Source organism: Aquarana catesbeiana, linkage group LG05, assembly GCF_042186555.1.
Source record: "Aquarana catesbeiana isolate 2022-GZ linkage group LG05, ASM4218655v1, whole genome shotgun sequence".
Classification (NCBI taxonomy): Eukaryota; Metazoa; Chordata; class Amphibia; order Anura; family Ranidae; genus Aquarana; species Aquarana catesbeiana.
In genome coordinates, this window is record NC_133328.1 from 579,398,184 (window position 1) to 579,414,981 (window position 16,798).

Sequence of the window (16,798 nt, forward strand, 5' to 3'; positions counted from 1 at the left end):
CACTGGGAGGCAGCATTAAGGGGTTAAACATTAGCTCATATGGCAGTCTCCATTTAGAGTACCGGGAAACTGAAAAATGTATTAAAAAAGGCAAATAGGTAGTTCATAGGGGATTTTTGACGTGTCGGGATGTTTTTCAAGAAAACATTTTCTCAAATAAATTTTCAATTTTTAAGTTTCATCCAACTAAAATGTATAAAATCATATACATCAAACATAGGCACTGCCAGTGTGTATAGAGCCTTCATGTTAAAATGCTTGTTACCATCTATCTATATAGCTCTTTCACTATATTGTGAGAGAAACAAGTTTGCCCTCACATACAGTGCCTTGCAAAAGTATTCACCCCACTTGGCTTTTTACCTATTTTGTTACATTACAGCATTTAGTTCAATGTTTTTTTTTTTAATCTGAATTATATGTGATGGATCAGAACACAATAGTCTAAGTTGGTGATGTAAAAGATATACATAAAACTGATAATTGGCATGTGCGTATGTATTCACCCCCTTTGTTATGAAGCCCATAAAAAGCTCTGGTGCAACCAATTACCTTTCAAAGTCACATTAGTGAAATGATGTCCACCTGTGTGCAATATAAGTGTCACATGATCTGTCATTACATATACACACCTTTTTGAAAGGTCCCAGAGGCTGCAACACCTAAGCAAGAGGCACCACTAACCAAACACTGCCATGAAGACCAAGGAACTCTCCCAAACAAGGAACAATGTTGTTGAGAAGTAGAAGTCAGGGTTAGGTTATAAAAAAAATATCCAAAGCTTTGATGATCCCTAGGAGCACCATCAAATCTATCATCACCAAATGGAAAGAACATGGCACAACAGCAAACCTGCCAAGAGACGGCCGCACACCAAAATTCACAGACTGGGCAAGGAGGGCATTAATCAGAGAGGCAGCACAGAGACAGACCTAAGGTAACCCTGGAGGAGATGCAGAGTTCCACAGCAGAGACTGGAGTATCTATACATAGGATGACAATAAGCTCCATAGATTTTGGGCTTTAGTGGGGCTTTATGGCAGAGTGGCAAAAAGAAAGCCATTACTTTCAGCAAAAAACAAAATGGCACATTTTGAGTTTGTGTTCAAAATGTATGGAAGAAGGTGCTCTGTTCTGATGAGACTAAAATTGAACTTTTTGGCCATCAAAGAAAACACTATGTCTGGCGCAAACCCAACACATCGCATCACCCAAAGAACACCATCCCCACAGTGAAACATGGTGGTGGCAGCATCATGCTGTGGGGATGTTTTTCAGCAGTCGGGACTGGGAAACTGGTCAGAGTTAAGGGAAAGATGGATGGTGCTAAATACAGGGATATTCTTGAGCAAAATCTGTACCACTGTGTGTGATTTGAGGCTAGGACGCAGGTTCACCTTCCAGCAGGACAATGACCCCAAACACACTGCTAAAGCAAAACTTGAGTGGTTTAAGGAGAAACATGTAAATGTGTTGGAATGGCCAAGTCAAAGCCCAGACTTCAATCCAATAGAAAATCTGTGGTCAGACTTAAAGCTGGCTGTTCACAAGCTCAAACCATCCAACCTGAATGAGCTGGAACAGTTTTGCGAGGAGTAATGGGCAAAAATCTCAGTGGTAAGATGTGGCAAGCTCAGAGACTTATCCAAAATGACTGTAATAGCCGCAAAAGGTGGCTCTACAAAGTATTGACTTTAGGGGGGTGAATAGTTATGCACATTGACTTTTTCTGTTATTTTGTCCTATTTGTTGTTTGCTTCACAATAAAAATAGAAATAAAACATCTTCAAAGTTGTGGGCATGTTCTGTAAATTAAATGATGCAAATCCTCAAACAATCCATGTTAATTCCAGGTTGTGAGGCAACAAAACACGAAAAATGCCAAGGGGGTAAATACTTTTGCAAGGCACTGTATGCATCGGTGATTACATGTAGACAGGTGGCATTAATAATATACAATATACTGTAATTTTATAAATAAAATACTATTGACACCAATGGTGGAACTACCAGGGTCGCAAAGGTTGTATTTGCAACTGGGCCCTGACATTCCGCCACTGGGCTCGTAGGGAAGGGTCCCAGGTGGGGGTCAGGGGATCCTTTTGTGGTTTCTTGCACCGGGGGCCCAAAGGTTCTAGTTAGGCCTCTGGTTTGATGGATAGGATTATATAAGTTTGAACCACTTCCCGGCCGTGCAATAGCAGAAAGACTGCTACAGCGCGGGGTTAATTTGCCAGAAGGGTTTACCTGGACGTCGTCCTGTGCTCATAGCTCCCAACTTTTTGAGATGGGAATGAGAGACACCTATCAGCAAAAGTATGCAGTCATAGGACATGCCCCTGGCCACGCCCCCTTAAAGGAGAATTGTACAAAAAACTGAGATTGGTTAAAATCACAAGTGCTTTTTTTTACCACTACTATTCCTTTATATTGGCTTTTGGAATTTACAAATGCAACAATTTAGAAATTGGATGAAAGGTTTGGCGCTGGAAAACACTTTTTGATAGATAAAAAAAAAAGTGCATTTTATATACATCTATATAGATCATATCAAAATAAGGGACAAATGAGGAGGAAAGAGGGACAGAGGGACTTTGCTCCAAATCAGGGAAGTCCCTCGAAATCAGAGACAGTTGGGAGCTATGCCGTGCTCACACTGACCGTGCACCCCTTGCAACGCACCCTGTGATCACTGAGTCCTTCGGAAAAGGGCCAATCACAGGGGAACAAGGCCTTACGCTTTGTTGAGACTTACAGTTGGGGAGGGGCGGCATGCAGGTGCGGTGCATTTGTTGGCATAAATGGGATTGAAGCAGGTGGTGAGGATGCATCGCTCCCTCACCACCTGTCAGTAGCCCCTGGAGGGTAGCCTTGAGCTTTGGAGGCAAGGGCGATTTAGATGCATGTCTAGATATACCCTTAGGGCCCTTTCACACTGGCTGTCCGATCAGGTCCACCTGTCAGTTTTTTTAGGTGGACTTGATCAGACCCTCCAGTCTCCCCTATGGAGCGGTGGATTTCAGAGGTGACATGTCCGTGACATCCGCTGCTATCCGATCCAGCCTTCAGAAAACAGATAGATGGAGATCCTATTTTCCATCTGTCTGATGGATCGGATGAAAATAGACAGACGGTCCGTTTTCACCCGATCTCCACATAGAGGGTGGTGGGACTGTGTCCGTCTCTTCTCTGCACAGTGGAGCGAAGATGGACCTGACATCCACAAGGGATTAGCAGACTGATTCCCGCTGAACAAGCGGATTCCGTCCCATAGAGGTGTCTGTGTGAAAGGGGCCTTGCTCTTGCTATGATTTTTTTTTTTAACACTTTTTTTTTTTTAAAGGGGGGGGGGTCTTTGGAGAGACATCAAGGGTAGAAATATTTATGAATGGATGGAAGCCACTGATTAGCGGCTCTCATTCATTCATAGACAGTGACAGCTAAACATATTCGCGATCAGTACCGAACGCTCACTAGGTTCAGCTGGGAAAGGAAGGGGGCTGGTAAACACACTTTTACAAACCCCCCGCTGTCCATCCTGACACACTGTACTCCCGATCTCCCGGGCAGCAGCCGCCGAGAATATCGGCATGCAGAGCTGCATGGAGGGGCCGCCAGGGACCAGTGAGCAAGGGGGGGCGCACTAAAGGAGATGCCAGCGGAGGGAGGGAGGGAGGGGGGGGGGGGGCAGGGGACATCATTTAGGAAAAAAAATGTACTTTGCCATTGCCAGCGGGAGTGGCAGCGGAGGGAGCCGGCAATTGCAACAGATCCAGAGATCTGAGCTGGCGGGGGGGGGGAGCACTGAAGGGGGTGCCAGCGGGGAGGGGGTGGGGCCATAATTTAGAAAAAATATAATAATTTAACTCTGCAATTGCCAGCGAGAGTGGCAGCGGGGGGAGCCGGAAATTTCAACGGCTCCCCCCGTTATATAATATATTAAAGGTGCGCATCTTCACTGGTCTCACGATTCAATTTAATTACGATTATCTGGTCAACGATTCGATTTGATATCACGATGCATCACGATTACCGCCGAGCTCCCACTTACGCTTGGGCAGTCTAGACGGCCCTTCCTCCCTGCAATCTTCTGGGACACGTCACAGGTCCCAAAAGATTGCCCGGCTATGCAGGACAGCGCAGTGAGACATGCGCACCCGGCTGTGAAGTTGCAAGCGGTCACAGCCGGATGCCCACAGTAGTATTGCCAGCGCCGTGGACAGGCGGGGTAGAGAAGGGCGGGTTTGGATGGCCACATCCCTGGATTGTGGGACAGGAGAGTGTCTTTATTAAAAGTCAGAAAATGCACTTTTTTTTGTAGCTACTGACTTTTAATAAACAAAAAAATTACTGGAACTCTGCTTTGAATTAAAAATAACCTCACTCCCTTAAAAAGTGCACTAATCCGGTGCGCTATAGGGTACAGACATTCACACACACTGCTGCTGGGAGGTCAGGAGGGATTACAATCCACAGCTGACAAACAGCCCTGTTCCCTGTACTGTCTTTCTGCTGACCAGTGGCAGCTGGTGCTCAAAATTTTTGGGGGGCGCAAAAAAACTGAAAAATACTGAACCTCCCCCATTAATTTGCAGCCTCACTGTGCCCATCAAATGCAGCCACTTATGACCATCATATGCAGCCACTTGGGCTCGTCAAACGCAGCCACTGGGCCCATCAAACACAGCGGGGAATTCTCAGCCCCACCCACCTCTCTTCTGATCTGATAGTTATTAGCTACAGTCAGCAGGCGGGGCTGAGAATTCCCCGCCGACGTCAGGAGAGACATGAGAGGAGAGAGGCGGGCCGGGCAGGGCAGTCACATGAGTGGGATGTATTGTACTGTGAAATTCGGTATGAAGTTCCATATTTTTTGAAAAAGCACATACAGCGAGGCACTTCATTCATTGTAACTCTGGCTTTATTAAAAACACAGTAATTTTACCAATACACTTGGAGCGCTCTTGTGGGAGGGGCAGGGCAAGTCGGGATGACATCACCCAGCAATTAATTTTCTGGCCGTATGCATCGAGGACACCCGAATTGCGATGCATCGATTCATTTCAGCACACATATATATACACACACACACACAATATATATATATATATATATATATATATATATATATATATATATATATATATACATACATACATATATATATACATACATACATACACACACACACACTTTTTTGAATTTTTTAAAATTATTTTTTATGTTTATTTATAATATAAATCATATTTGCAATGGGTATTTAGAGATAATTGTAGGCAAATTAAACATCCATCCACTAGATGGCGAGATAGCAATATATTGTATGGCGAGTGGAGCTGTCTGAGTAGGGAACAAAAATTAAGAGGTTTTAAAACATTGGAGTGATAGAAAAAATGGGTATTTTAATATTGGTTTATGTAATTGTGTAAAGAATGCATTATGTATAAATATGAATGATAATTGTAATATTAGAGCTAATGGAAACCGCAACAGAGCACACAGCCGAAGTAGCGGCCATGTTGCCAAAGTCCACCAATCAGATGAAAATTGGCATTATATAAGGTTCGGTAAAATGGTGGCTTTTTACAGGACCTTATATAACTTCCTGAAGACGTGATCTTGGTGAACCACGCTGAAACGCATGTTGCGGTCATTTCAAGGTAACATGTGACGTCACATCTGGTCCTTACTTCCAGTGATTGGAACGCATGCAGGCCAATGCAAGCTGAGTGGACTTCCAAAACAGCTTTTTGCACTGGTGCCGGTCTAAGGGCACCATTACAAGTGAGTGAACTGAACTTATGTTTAATGGCAAAGGTTTTAATCAATAAATACTGCATAATGATTTAATTATATTTGGCATTCTTGGTTTGAGGCGGAGTATGGAGAAAGTGGGAATTGTTGCATTTTTGGCCTTCCTTAATTGGGGGTCAATACTTGTGGTGAGTGCGCATTTTATAAGCACACGTGGTTGAGTTTAAGGTGGAAGAAATAAGAAGTGCATTTCATTATTTAACATTCTGTGGTGTCGAGAACGATTTTTGTCAGTAGCGCCGGACCTTTATTTATCCATTTACTGTAATGTAGCCCTCTCCCCAGCAGTTTATACTTTCCTTTTGCTCCCCCACTACTCCATTCAGTCACCAGGAACAAGGAAAAGCCCTCTAAAAGCTTTCGAGTTATGGACTCCCCAAGCAAAAGCGACGATTGACCCAGCACTGTCATCTGGAATAAGACACAGGACCCTTCATACTCCAAAGTACCAGCCATTTCCTTCGGCTACCAGTGCCCAGTGGAGCGACAAGGGTGCGCAGGAAGGGTATTCGCTGTCAGGGAGGAATTTAAAGCACACCTTTTGCTTTTTCCTTAACAAAATTATAAAAAAACAAAAACAAATTAAAGAGCTTTGAATGAAATGAAATGTTAAATACAAAATTGTTCTGCAAAAAACTTACATAGCACACATATAATACACAAAAGCTCATCCCAACTCAAAACATCCAGTAGGTAAAGCAAGTTCTAAAAGTTGTACATCACAGAAAAACCCCGTGAGGAGGTGTATAACAGCCTCAGTGCATGGCCTGGTTGGAGCCCGGGCTGAGACTGTCATAAACCTCCTCACAGGATTTTACTGTGATGTGCGACTTTTAGAATTTCCTTTATCTACTACCTATCACACTTATGTTAGCTTGTTGGACAACCCAAAAAGAAAGCATGGGTATTAATATAGAGTTGACCCCTTTCTTAGTTATAACAGGCTCCACTCTGCTTGCAATGCTCTCCGCAAACTTTTGAGCCCATTTAAACAAAAGAGCATTTTTTAAGGTAGGGTACTGATGTTGCACAAGAAAACCTGTATTCAAATTCACCCTGAGAACCCGTTCACACCACATGCAATGCAGTGCTTTTTTCTTCTGCATCAAAAACGTAGACACGTGGCATGGAAAGTAGGTTACATGGGTTCCAATAGCATAGATCCCACCAGTGCACTGCATTTCACTGCTTTTCCGTTTCATAAAAATAAAAGTAAATTTGCTTTTTTCCTGCACAGAACTGTACTGGAACGCAGTAAAAAGCATAAAAAATGCATAACAACCACACCAGACCCTAGTACAGTGACAAAAAGCATCTGGAATTGCATCAAAAACGCATTAAAAATGTGCATGCAGAAATGCATCCGGATCGAATCTGGAGGATGTTTTTGTGGTGTGAACAGGCACTAAGGCATTCAATAGGGATGAAATAGGGAGGAAACACATCAAATGTTACCTTTATGGAACTAGCTTACTTAGCCTAACTAAATATTCTTAAGAGTCTATATACTCTTTTGGCCATTTAGTGTACTGTACATTGTCTCCTTATTTTACCTTTTTCTCCCTCCTTAATTTTCTTAGTAGTACAAAGTGGAGTCCAATCAAATAGAAAATCTACTGTAGCTCAAACAGTAGCTGCCAAAAAAGTTAATGCTGGTTACGATAGAAAGGTGTCAGAACACACAGTGCATCCTAATTTGTGTATGGGGCTGCATAGCCGCAGACCGATCAGGATGTCCATGCTGAACCGTGTCCACAGCCAAAAGCGCCTACGATGAGCACATGAGCATCAGAACTGGATCAAGGAGCAATGAAAAGGTTCAAAACAATTTTGAAAATTCTCCAGATCTCAGATCAAATTGAGCATCTGTGGGATATTCTGGAAAAACAAGTCTGATTCATGGAGGCCCCACCTCACAACTTATAGAACTCAAAGGATCTGCTACTGGTGGCTTGATGCTAATGCCACAGCATACCTTCAGAGGTCTAGTGGAGTCCATGCCTTGACAGGTTATGGTAGGTGGTCATAAAAGTTATTGTTGATTGGTGTATGTGCGCTTATAACATAGAAGAGCTTGATCTATTAACTTACACCAGCCATTTAATAAGGAAGCACTGGAGATCTCCATCACATGGTTTTTAAAAGTGCACCTGTGCCCAAAATATGAAGAATTTCCTCAACAAAACAATCCATTGTGGGACATATGAATCCTTAATCCTTCAGATTAAACTGCTGCCTACAGGAGGATTAAAGACTGGTATACAAAGGAACTGGCCAGCTCAGGGTATAACCCCTCCTACTACCAGCATGACAAAGTTTTGTAGCAAAGCAGTACCAAGGGCATGATAATAAACACAGAGTGGTGAGGTCTGTGCTTCTTAATGGACTCCATTAAAGAATACAGTCCTGTGGGGACACAACAATCCTTAAACCTTTGGGACATCCAATAGCAGGGTGGGCAACACACCAAAACAACTAACAAGCTCATGAAAACAACAGATAACATGTGAACCTAAGACCAACTGGCAGCCTTGCAAATCTGAGCCGCTTAAAGATGATGGAACGAAAAGATGGGGTTTTCTTTCTGGGCACATTGGGGATGACAAAACAGGAATCAGTCCTGAATGAAGCAGTGGCTGAAAGAGGCTTGCAAGATAAAGTTAATTGTAAAATATAGCTGCCAATTCAAACACTCACCTAGCAAAGTAAAGGCAACACAAGAAAACCTTGTGGGTCAGAGTAGAGAGGAATGTCTCTGACTCTGTGGGATATGAATCGCTTTAGATGCATGCCCCTATTTGAACTCATTAAAGGGGTCAGACTGGGTGGACCTCATGGAAAACCCCCCTGCACAAATGTTTTAATCAAAGAGTGAGAAGCCAATGGTCTCTCGAACAAGATTAAAAGTGCAGAGATCAGGCCCTTGATAGTACTAAACGCCAAAATGTTGGTCGAGACCCAACTGAAGAAAGTGAACATTCATCCCACGTAGAAACTCCAGGAATAAAAGGCCTCATGCCGCGTACACACGATCGGACTTTCTGGCATACTTGGTCCGCCACACTTTCCGACGGACTTTGTCCGCCAGGTGCGCCAGACTTTAAAACGGACGGACTTGCCCACACACGACCAGACTTTCCGGCGGGCTAGGTCCGCCTGTCTTTCCGACGGACTTTCGCCGGAGTTACGGCGGACTTTCAGAATGAACGGACTTGCCCACACATGGACAAGTCCGTTCATTTTGAACGTGACTCAGGTGCGACGGGACTAGAAAAGGAAGTCAATCTTGCCGCTTTTATCGGCGAGATTGACACCTTGCGAGCCCCGTCGCGGGTCATACCAGGCCCTTAGGTCTAGTATGGATTTTAATGGGAAGCCCCTATGCCGAAGACCCCCCCGGAGCTGTTTAATAAATTATTTTAAAAACCTGTGTAGTGTGTTTTATTATTGACACTTTTTCCCTAGGTAAATGGGCAGGGGTACCAAGTACCCCATACTCATTCACATAGGGTGGGGGGCCGGGATCTGGGGGCCCTCTTATTATAGGGGGCTCCCGGATTCCGATAAGCCCCCCGCCCGCAGACCCCGTCAACCAATGGCCAGGGTTGTCGGGAAGAGGCCCTTGTCCTCATCAACATGGGGACAAGGTGCTTTGGGGTGGGGGGGCCCCGCAGGGTGCCCCCTCCCCTAAAGCACCCACCCCCCATGTTGAGGGCATGCGGCCTGGTATGGTTCAGGAGGGGGGGGGGGCGCTCGCTCGTCCCCACCCCCTTTCCTGACCGGCCGGGCTGCATGCTCGGATCGGGGTCTGGTATGGATTTTAGGGGGAACCCCACGCCGTTTATTCGGCGTGGGAGCGTACCTTTAAAATCCAAAGACCTAAGGGCCTGGTATGCCCCGCGCTCCCTGCAATAGGAAAATTTGTTTTTCCTATTGCAGCGAGCGTGAAATGCAATACCCTGCCCTTGCGTCGTATCTGGTCCGTTGGACCAGCATACAGACGAGCGGGCTTTCCGTCGGACCAGCACACAGACGAGCGGACTTTCCGCCAGAAACTGAGTCCGACGGAAAGATTTAAAATATGTTTCAAATCTAGGTCCAGCGGGCTTTTGGGAAAAAGTCAGCCGGAAAAGTCCGCCGGAGCCTACACACGGTCGGATTGTCCGGCACTCTGGTCTGCTGGACCAAGTATGCCGGAAAGTCCGCTCGTGTGCACGCGGCATTAGACTCATACCAAGCAAAAGACACCTTCCACATCCAATGGTAGATTTTACAGGAAATTGAATTCCTAGCCATGAGCAGAGTAGGAATCACAGACTCAGAGATGCCCTTGTCCCTTAGAACATGGGCTTCAACAGCCATGTCATTCAATCCAGTGACCAAGAAGCAGGTTGGTAAATCGGAACTTGTTAGGAACTGGATCATCTGCTAGCAGTATTGAGGTTGCCAGATCTGAAGGGTGTAGCCCTGGTGTCTACCAGAGGGTGTCTGTATGCTTTTAACTGCCTGTTCCTGCTACATTGCACCCCGTGATCCTGCTCCTGTACCCATGCTTTGTACCTGTTATGCTGACCCAGTTTGCCTTTTACCTGCCACTTGCACCTGTTAACCTGATCCCACTGCTTCTACTTGCTACCCATAATACCTGAACCCTGATATGTCCTCCTTCCCCACCCATCTTAGGCTTTGTTCAGATGGGCATCTGTCCTGTTCAGGATCTCTTTGTTTTGGCATCTGCATCCACTCTGAGCTGAGTGCAGGTAGCCTGTAGAGATGGATGCAGATGCAGCGGCTGCATGGACACAGCCACAAGTCAAAATTTGACAGCTGTGCAGGAGTGGCTACAGAGCTTCGAACAGACAATATTTGTATTTTTTAAATGTATAAAAGCAGTATAAGTAACTGCATTTGATTTGGTATCAGCCACTGTCCAGTCGCAGGCTAGGAAGGGGATGGGGGATGTCCAGAACAACCTGGGCTTAGGGGAAGTGCAAGCTATTAATTTTTGACTGGAATTTTACTTTAACAAGTAGTGAAAGTTCTTTAAAATGCACTATCCCTGACCTCTTTAACTGCATGTAGAGTGAAGTAATGGATTCACCAAGATCCTCACTAATCACAACAAAGACTCCAAAGACAGGTTTCTGTTCATTTATAACAGCTTAGAAACACTTCCTACAGTGTTTCCCCAAAAATAAGACCGGGTCTTACATTAATTTTGGCTACAAAAAAAACACACTAGGGCTTATTTTTAGGGAATGTCTTATTTATTTACAGTATGTACAATAATCAACATTTTTTTCAAACACAGTCATGTCATCATGACCATCTTAAAGTGGTTGTAACCGTAAAAAGAAAAAAAATATCCTGATCTTTTAAAGCATAGACAGCACAGTGCTTGTGCTGTGTCATTTACCCCTCTCTATGTTCTAAAAAATCTGGAATAAATCAATAAAATTAAATTACAAAAAAAGTTCCTGTGTCTATCCCCCTGGCAGCTCAGGAGTCAGCATTATGACATTCTATAATCCCTAAAATAAACCTTGGTTAAAGTAATTGTAAAATTATGTAATCTGGTTTGTAAAAAAAAAAAAAAAAAAAATCATAGAATGTGCAGTGTGTCTCCTTTTGTAAATTTATTGTAGAAAATACCTCATTTACAGCGCTGGGCGCGCACGTGACCCGCTGGAGCTCTTCTTACCCGCCCTTGAGCACTGCACTTACATGTTTTTACAACGACTTTAACAAGGGCTTATTTTCGAGGTAGGGCTTATATTGCAGCCATCCCCGAAAATAACGCTAGGTCTTATTTTCAGGGAAATAGGGTATGTGTTTATATTAGAAGGCTGTTAGGCTGCCAAGATTCTGCAGCAAGAGAAAGTAATAGGAAAAATCTGAAGATTAATGTTTTCACAGCGCCTACAGCTACAGAGGTTAATGTGGTCTTATTTTGAATCCCTTTTATTGCTTGGTCAGAAAATGTAAAAATTTAGTGTGCATAGTCTAGGCTTAGAAAAAGAGATGTAAGAAGGTCTTAGGGCTCATGCACACTGCAGCTCAAACAAGCAGCTTCTACAGGCTTTTTAGGTCTCATTTTTTTCTGCCTAGAAACTCCTCTGCATGTTAGCCAATGTGTCCATACACACTTTGGCTTTTTCAGGGCTATGCTTCTACAGTAGGGTTGCTACCTCATCCCTTTAAACCCAAACACGTAATAAATTACACAGGTTCTGTGGCTGATTAAAGTAGTAATTAAACCCACTTGGTGCCTTATCTGCATTAAATTAGCCTCACAGCCTGTTTAATGAATATGTGTTCGGTTTTAAAGGGATGAGGTGGCAACCCTATCCTACAGGCAGAAGAAACCCCCACCAAACTCAAGTTTTTTGGGAGGAGCTAGTGCCCCAAAGAGCTTAACCACTTCATCCCCTGCTGAATGACCAGGAAATTTTTTGCGATACCGCATTGCGTCGCTTTAACTGACAATTGCGCGGCCGTGCGATGCAGTACCCAGACAAAAATTCATGTCCTCTTTTTCCCACAAATGGAGCTTTCTTTTGGTGGTATCAGGTCATCTCTGCGTTTTTTATTTTTTGCACTGTAAACAAAAAAAAAAAAAAAAAAAAAGCGACAATTTTGAAAAAAAAACAACAAAAAAAATAATATTTTGTACTTTTTTTCTATAATAAATATCTCAATATTTTTTTTTTTAAAAAAGCAAAGTTTTTTCCTCAGTTTAGGCCAATATGTATTTTTCTACATATTTTTGGTAATAAAAATCACAATAGGCGTATATTGATTGTTTTGCGCAAAAGTTATAGCATCTCCAAAAGAGGGGATAGATTTATGGTATTTGTATTTTTTTTTTACTAGTAATGGTGGTGATTTGCGATTTTTAGCGAGACTGCAACATTATGGCGGACACATCGGACACTTTTGACACATTTTTGGGATGATTGACAATTATACAGCGATCAGTGCTATAAATGCAGATTACTGTAAATGTCACTGGCAGGGAAGGGGTTAACACTAGGGGGCGATCAAGGGGTTAACTGTGTTCCCTAGTGTGTGTTCTAACTGTAGGGGGAGGGGACTAACTATAGGAGATGACAGATTGTGGTTCCTAGCTATTAGGAACTCACAATCTGCATCTCCTCTCCTCATAGAACAGGGATTTGCGTGTTTATACACACACACACGTCCCTGTTCTGCCTCTCGCGCCCGCAATGACGCCTGCTATCCTGCTTAAAAGGAGCCGACGTACAGCTACGACGGTTCACGGGATCGTGCCGACCTGTCGCAGTATAATGACGGCGGCTGGTCGGCAAGTAGTTAAAAGAGCTAAAAAAAAAAAAGCTCAAAGAAGCTTGAAAAAAAAAAAAAAAACATTTGTTCCAGCTTGTTGTTTTGTTTATACAGTGGTTAAGAAAATACTATCTAGGAGGGTTTGTGAAAAAAAAAAAAAAAAAAGAAAAAAAGAGCTAAATAAAAATGTGCACAAGAGCACAAAAAAAGCACAAGCTTCTTTAAGCTAAAATAAAAGCTCAAAATGCCAGTAAAAGCAGCTTTAAAAGCTTTATCAAAAGAATAGTCCAGCTGCACTTCCTAAAGGCATATAGTGTTAAAGCGGTTGTATACCCGCTGACACTTTTTTTTTTTTTTATACCCCTGTAAGGCAAAAGGCATAATGAGCTAGTATGCACCGCATACTAGCTCATTATGAAATACTTACCTTAGAACGAGGCGTCGGTATCTTACCTGGTCCACGCCGAGGTAGCTGACATGTTGCCTCGGCGTCTCTTCCGGGTATCGCGGCTTCAGCGCTGTGAGTGGCTGAAGCCGCAATGTCATCACTCCCGCGGGAGATTTCTTTCCCGGCAAGGTCCGACATCTTCCGGGCCTTCAGCCGAGAATCCCCTGTGCGCATGCGCCACTGCAGTCAGCGGCTCATAGCAAGGGGAATATCTCCTAAACCGTACAGGTTTAGGAGATATTTTTTTTTTTTACCTACAGGTAAGCCTTATAGGCTTACCTGTAGGTAAAAGTTAAAAAATTGACTATACAACCGCTTTAAGAAGACTTGGAGTACTTCATGTATACGAGATTAAATATGTTTTCTGCAACCACAAAAAAAAGTCTGACCCAAGATCCCTAGTCATTATTCCCCGTTGCGTCTCATTTAAAGTCCCAAAAATATTCCCTTTTTTCTTTGACTCAAGATCCCTGATGCCCAACAAGTGGCACTGGGCCACATGCTCCCCACCACCACCCCTAGCATTCCTAATGCAGCCTGCTGTGCTCCAAACTTCTAATCAAGGCTGGAGCATGCTGCACTGAGTAACAGCTCTTTTGACAGGCTATAGTGCTGGAACTTTCTGTCAGCGACAGCCAGAATCTAGCACTAAGCCAAAGAGCTGAATCGATCAGTTCTGCAGCAATACATCCCTGCTCCCTCCTCCACTCTATGGAAGTCTAAGGAGACTAACGTTCCACCGTCTCTGCCCTACTAGTGTTAATGGTGACCTTTAGTCAGATTTAATCTAATTGCATATTTCTGCATTTGTTATTTGTATTCTGAAAACATCTTTCAATAAAAAAATAATATCAGCGTTTTGCCATTTAAACAGTCTTGATGCAAATTTCCTTATTTTTGTTCCAAATTACTTTCTCAATCATACTTTTAACGTTGTTAGCAGTCTGCAGTGCTTAATTAACAATCTTCATTAAAATGAGCGAACAGGTTTGAAATTGATTAGTTTCCCCAATTCAAGGCGTGTACACATTAAAAGCAGGATGAATCATTACCGCCGCTGTGCCTTACTCGAATAAACATTGATTAAAAAATAAGAAAGACTGCAACAAAAGTCAAGGTCACCTCCAAAATTAAAAAAGCATTTGTGAGGCCAAAATCTTGAAGAAAAAGATATATTTTTTTTTTTCAGAAAACATACATATTTAAATATTCTGTTAGCTAAAGAGGAGCACCAGAAACGCCTGACCACTATTATTTTTATACAGGATTTATATAGCGCCAACAGTTTGCGCAGCGGTTTAAAAAAAAAAAAAGGCAGACATTACAGTTACAATTCAGTATAAGAGGAATCATAGGGACCTGCTCATTAGACCATGAAAAACAACTCCAATGTAATTTTAGGAAAATAAAATCTTTATGTAAGGAAGAATTACTGTTTCTGGGGCCCTAAGAATCATAAACGAGAAGATCTACAAAGAAAAACAAAAAAATATAAATGCCCTCTCCCTTGTCTTTTGTGTGTCAGTTACTGTAATGCAACAGTGATGATGGGCACCCAAACAGCATGGCTTCCACTGGCTGCCAGTAATCTTAATGAGAAACTACAATGGTTTGAGTCAATTTCAATTTTTGTCTATATTTTCAAACTGAAGTTTTGTATCTGCTTTTTTTTTTTTTTTTTTTTTTTTTATATCTTGCTCTTGATGTCCCTTTCACTATGTAGTGTACAGTAGATAAAAAGAAATTAATACATGTTAAACTGAGCCAACAGCTCCACCTGCTGGTTGAATATGACAGAACAAAATATTCATTTTCAACATCTTAAATAACTGGCTGTCATTAAGCTTAATTAGAAACTGCAATGGTTTGGGGTAAATTTTTATTTATGCATTCTCAAATTGAACTTTTGTATCCGCTTTTTTTAAAATCTCCCCGTTGATCTCCCTTTCACTATATGTTGTACAGTAGATAAGAGGAAAGCGAATACATGTAAAAATGAGCCAACAGCTCCACCTGTTGGTTGAATACGACAGTACAAAATATTAATTTGCAATATCGTATCCCCTTAGTGACGACCGTACACGGCTTTAACCGCTTGCCAACCAAATCACGCCGATATAGGTTGGCAGAAGGGCACGTACAGGCATATTAACATACCTGTACGTTGCCCTTTAAGAAGTGGCTTGCGGGCGCACGTGCGCCGCGAACTCCGCGAGTGTGATCACAGGTCCCGCAGACTCGATATCCGCGGGGATACCCGCGATCGTCTCACGGAGAGGAAGAACGGAGAAATGCTAATGTAAACAAGCATTTCCCCGTTCTGCCTAGTGACAGAACACGGATCACCGCTCCCGATAATCGGGAGCGGTGATCAGTGTCGTGTCACACATAGCCCATCCCCCCCAGTTAGAATCACTCCCTTGGACACACTTAACCCCTACAGCGCCCCCTAGTGGTTAACCCTTTCACTGCCAGTCACATTTACACAGTAATCAATGCATTTTTAATCTCACCGATCGCTGTATAAATGTGAATGGTCCCAAAATAGCGCCAAAAGTGTCCGTTCTGTCCGCCATAATGTCGCAGTCACAATAAAAATCGCTGATCACCGCCATTACTAGTAAAAAAAAAAAAAAATTATTAATAAAAATGCCATAAAACTATCCCCTATTTTGTAGACGCTATAACTTTTGCGCAAACAATCAATAAATGCAATTTTTTTACCAAAAATATGAAGAATACATATCGGCTTAAACTGAGGAAAAAACATTTTTTTAATATAATTTTTAGGGGATATTTATTATAGCAAAAAGTAAAAAAATAATGCGTTTTTTTCTAAATTGTCGCTTTTTTTTGTTTATAGTGCAAAAAATAAAAACCGCAGAGGTGATCAAATACCACTAAAAGAAAGCTCTATTTGTGGGGAAAAAAGGACGTCAATTTTGTTTGGGAGCCACGTAGCACGACCGCGCAATTGTCAGTTATATCGATGCAGTGCCGAATCTCAAAAGTGCTCTGGTCTTTTGCCAGCCAAATGGTCCGGTGCTGAAGTGGTTAAGGGGTTATACTGGGATGTACCCCGATACCGTTTTTTTTAGAGCGGGCGGTCGGGTCTTTAGGGATAACAACCAATGTGGTTAAAAAGCCGCTCAGCTGTTATCCCAAAAGGAGGAGGGGACGTTTTCACCCTCCCGCCGCCTTCCCGGGCCTCCCATCCCACTGGGAGACCCA

General features: G+C 42.9%; 1 long non-coding RNA gene across 2 annotated transcripts in view; it reads right to left on the reverse strand.

Annotated features, from left to right (window-relative positions):
- Positions 1-16,798, reverse strand: part of LOC141145411 (uncharacterized) — a 65,226-nt gene that overhangs the window by 15,698 nt on the left and 32,730 nt on the right. The window lies entirely within an intron of this gene.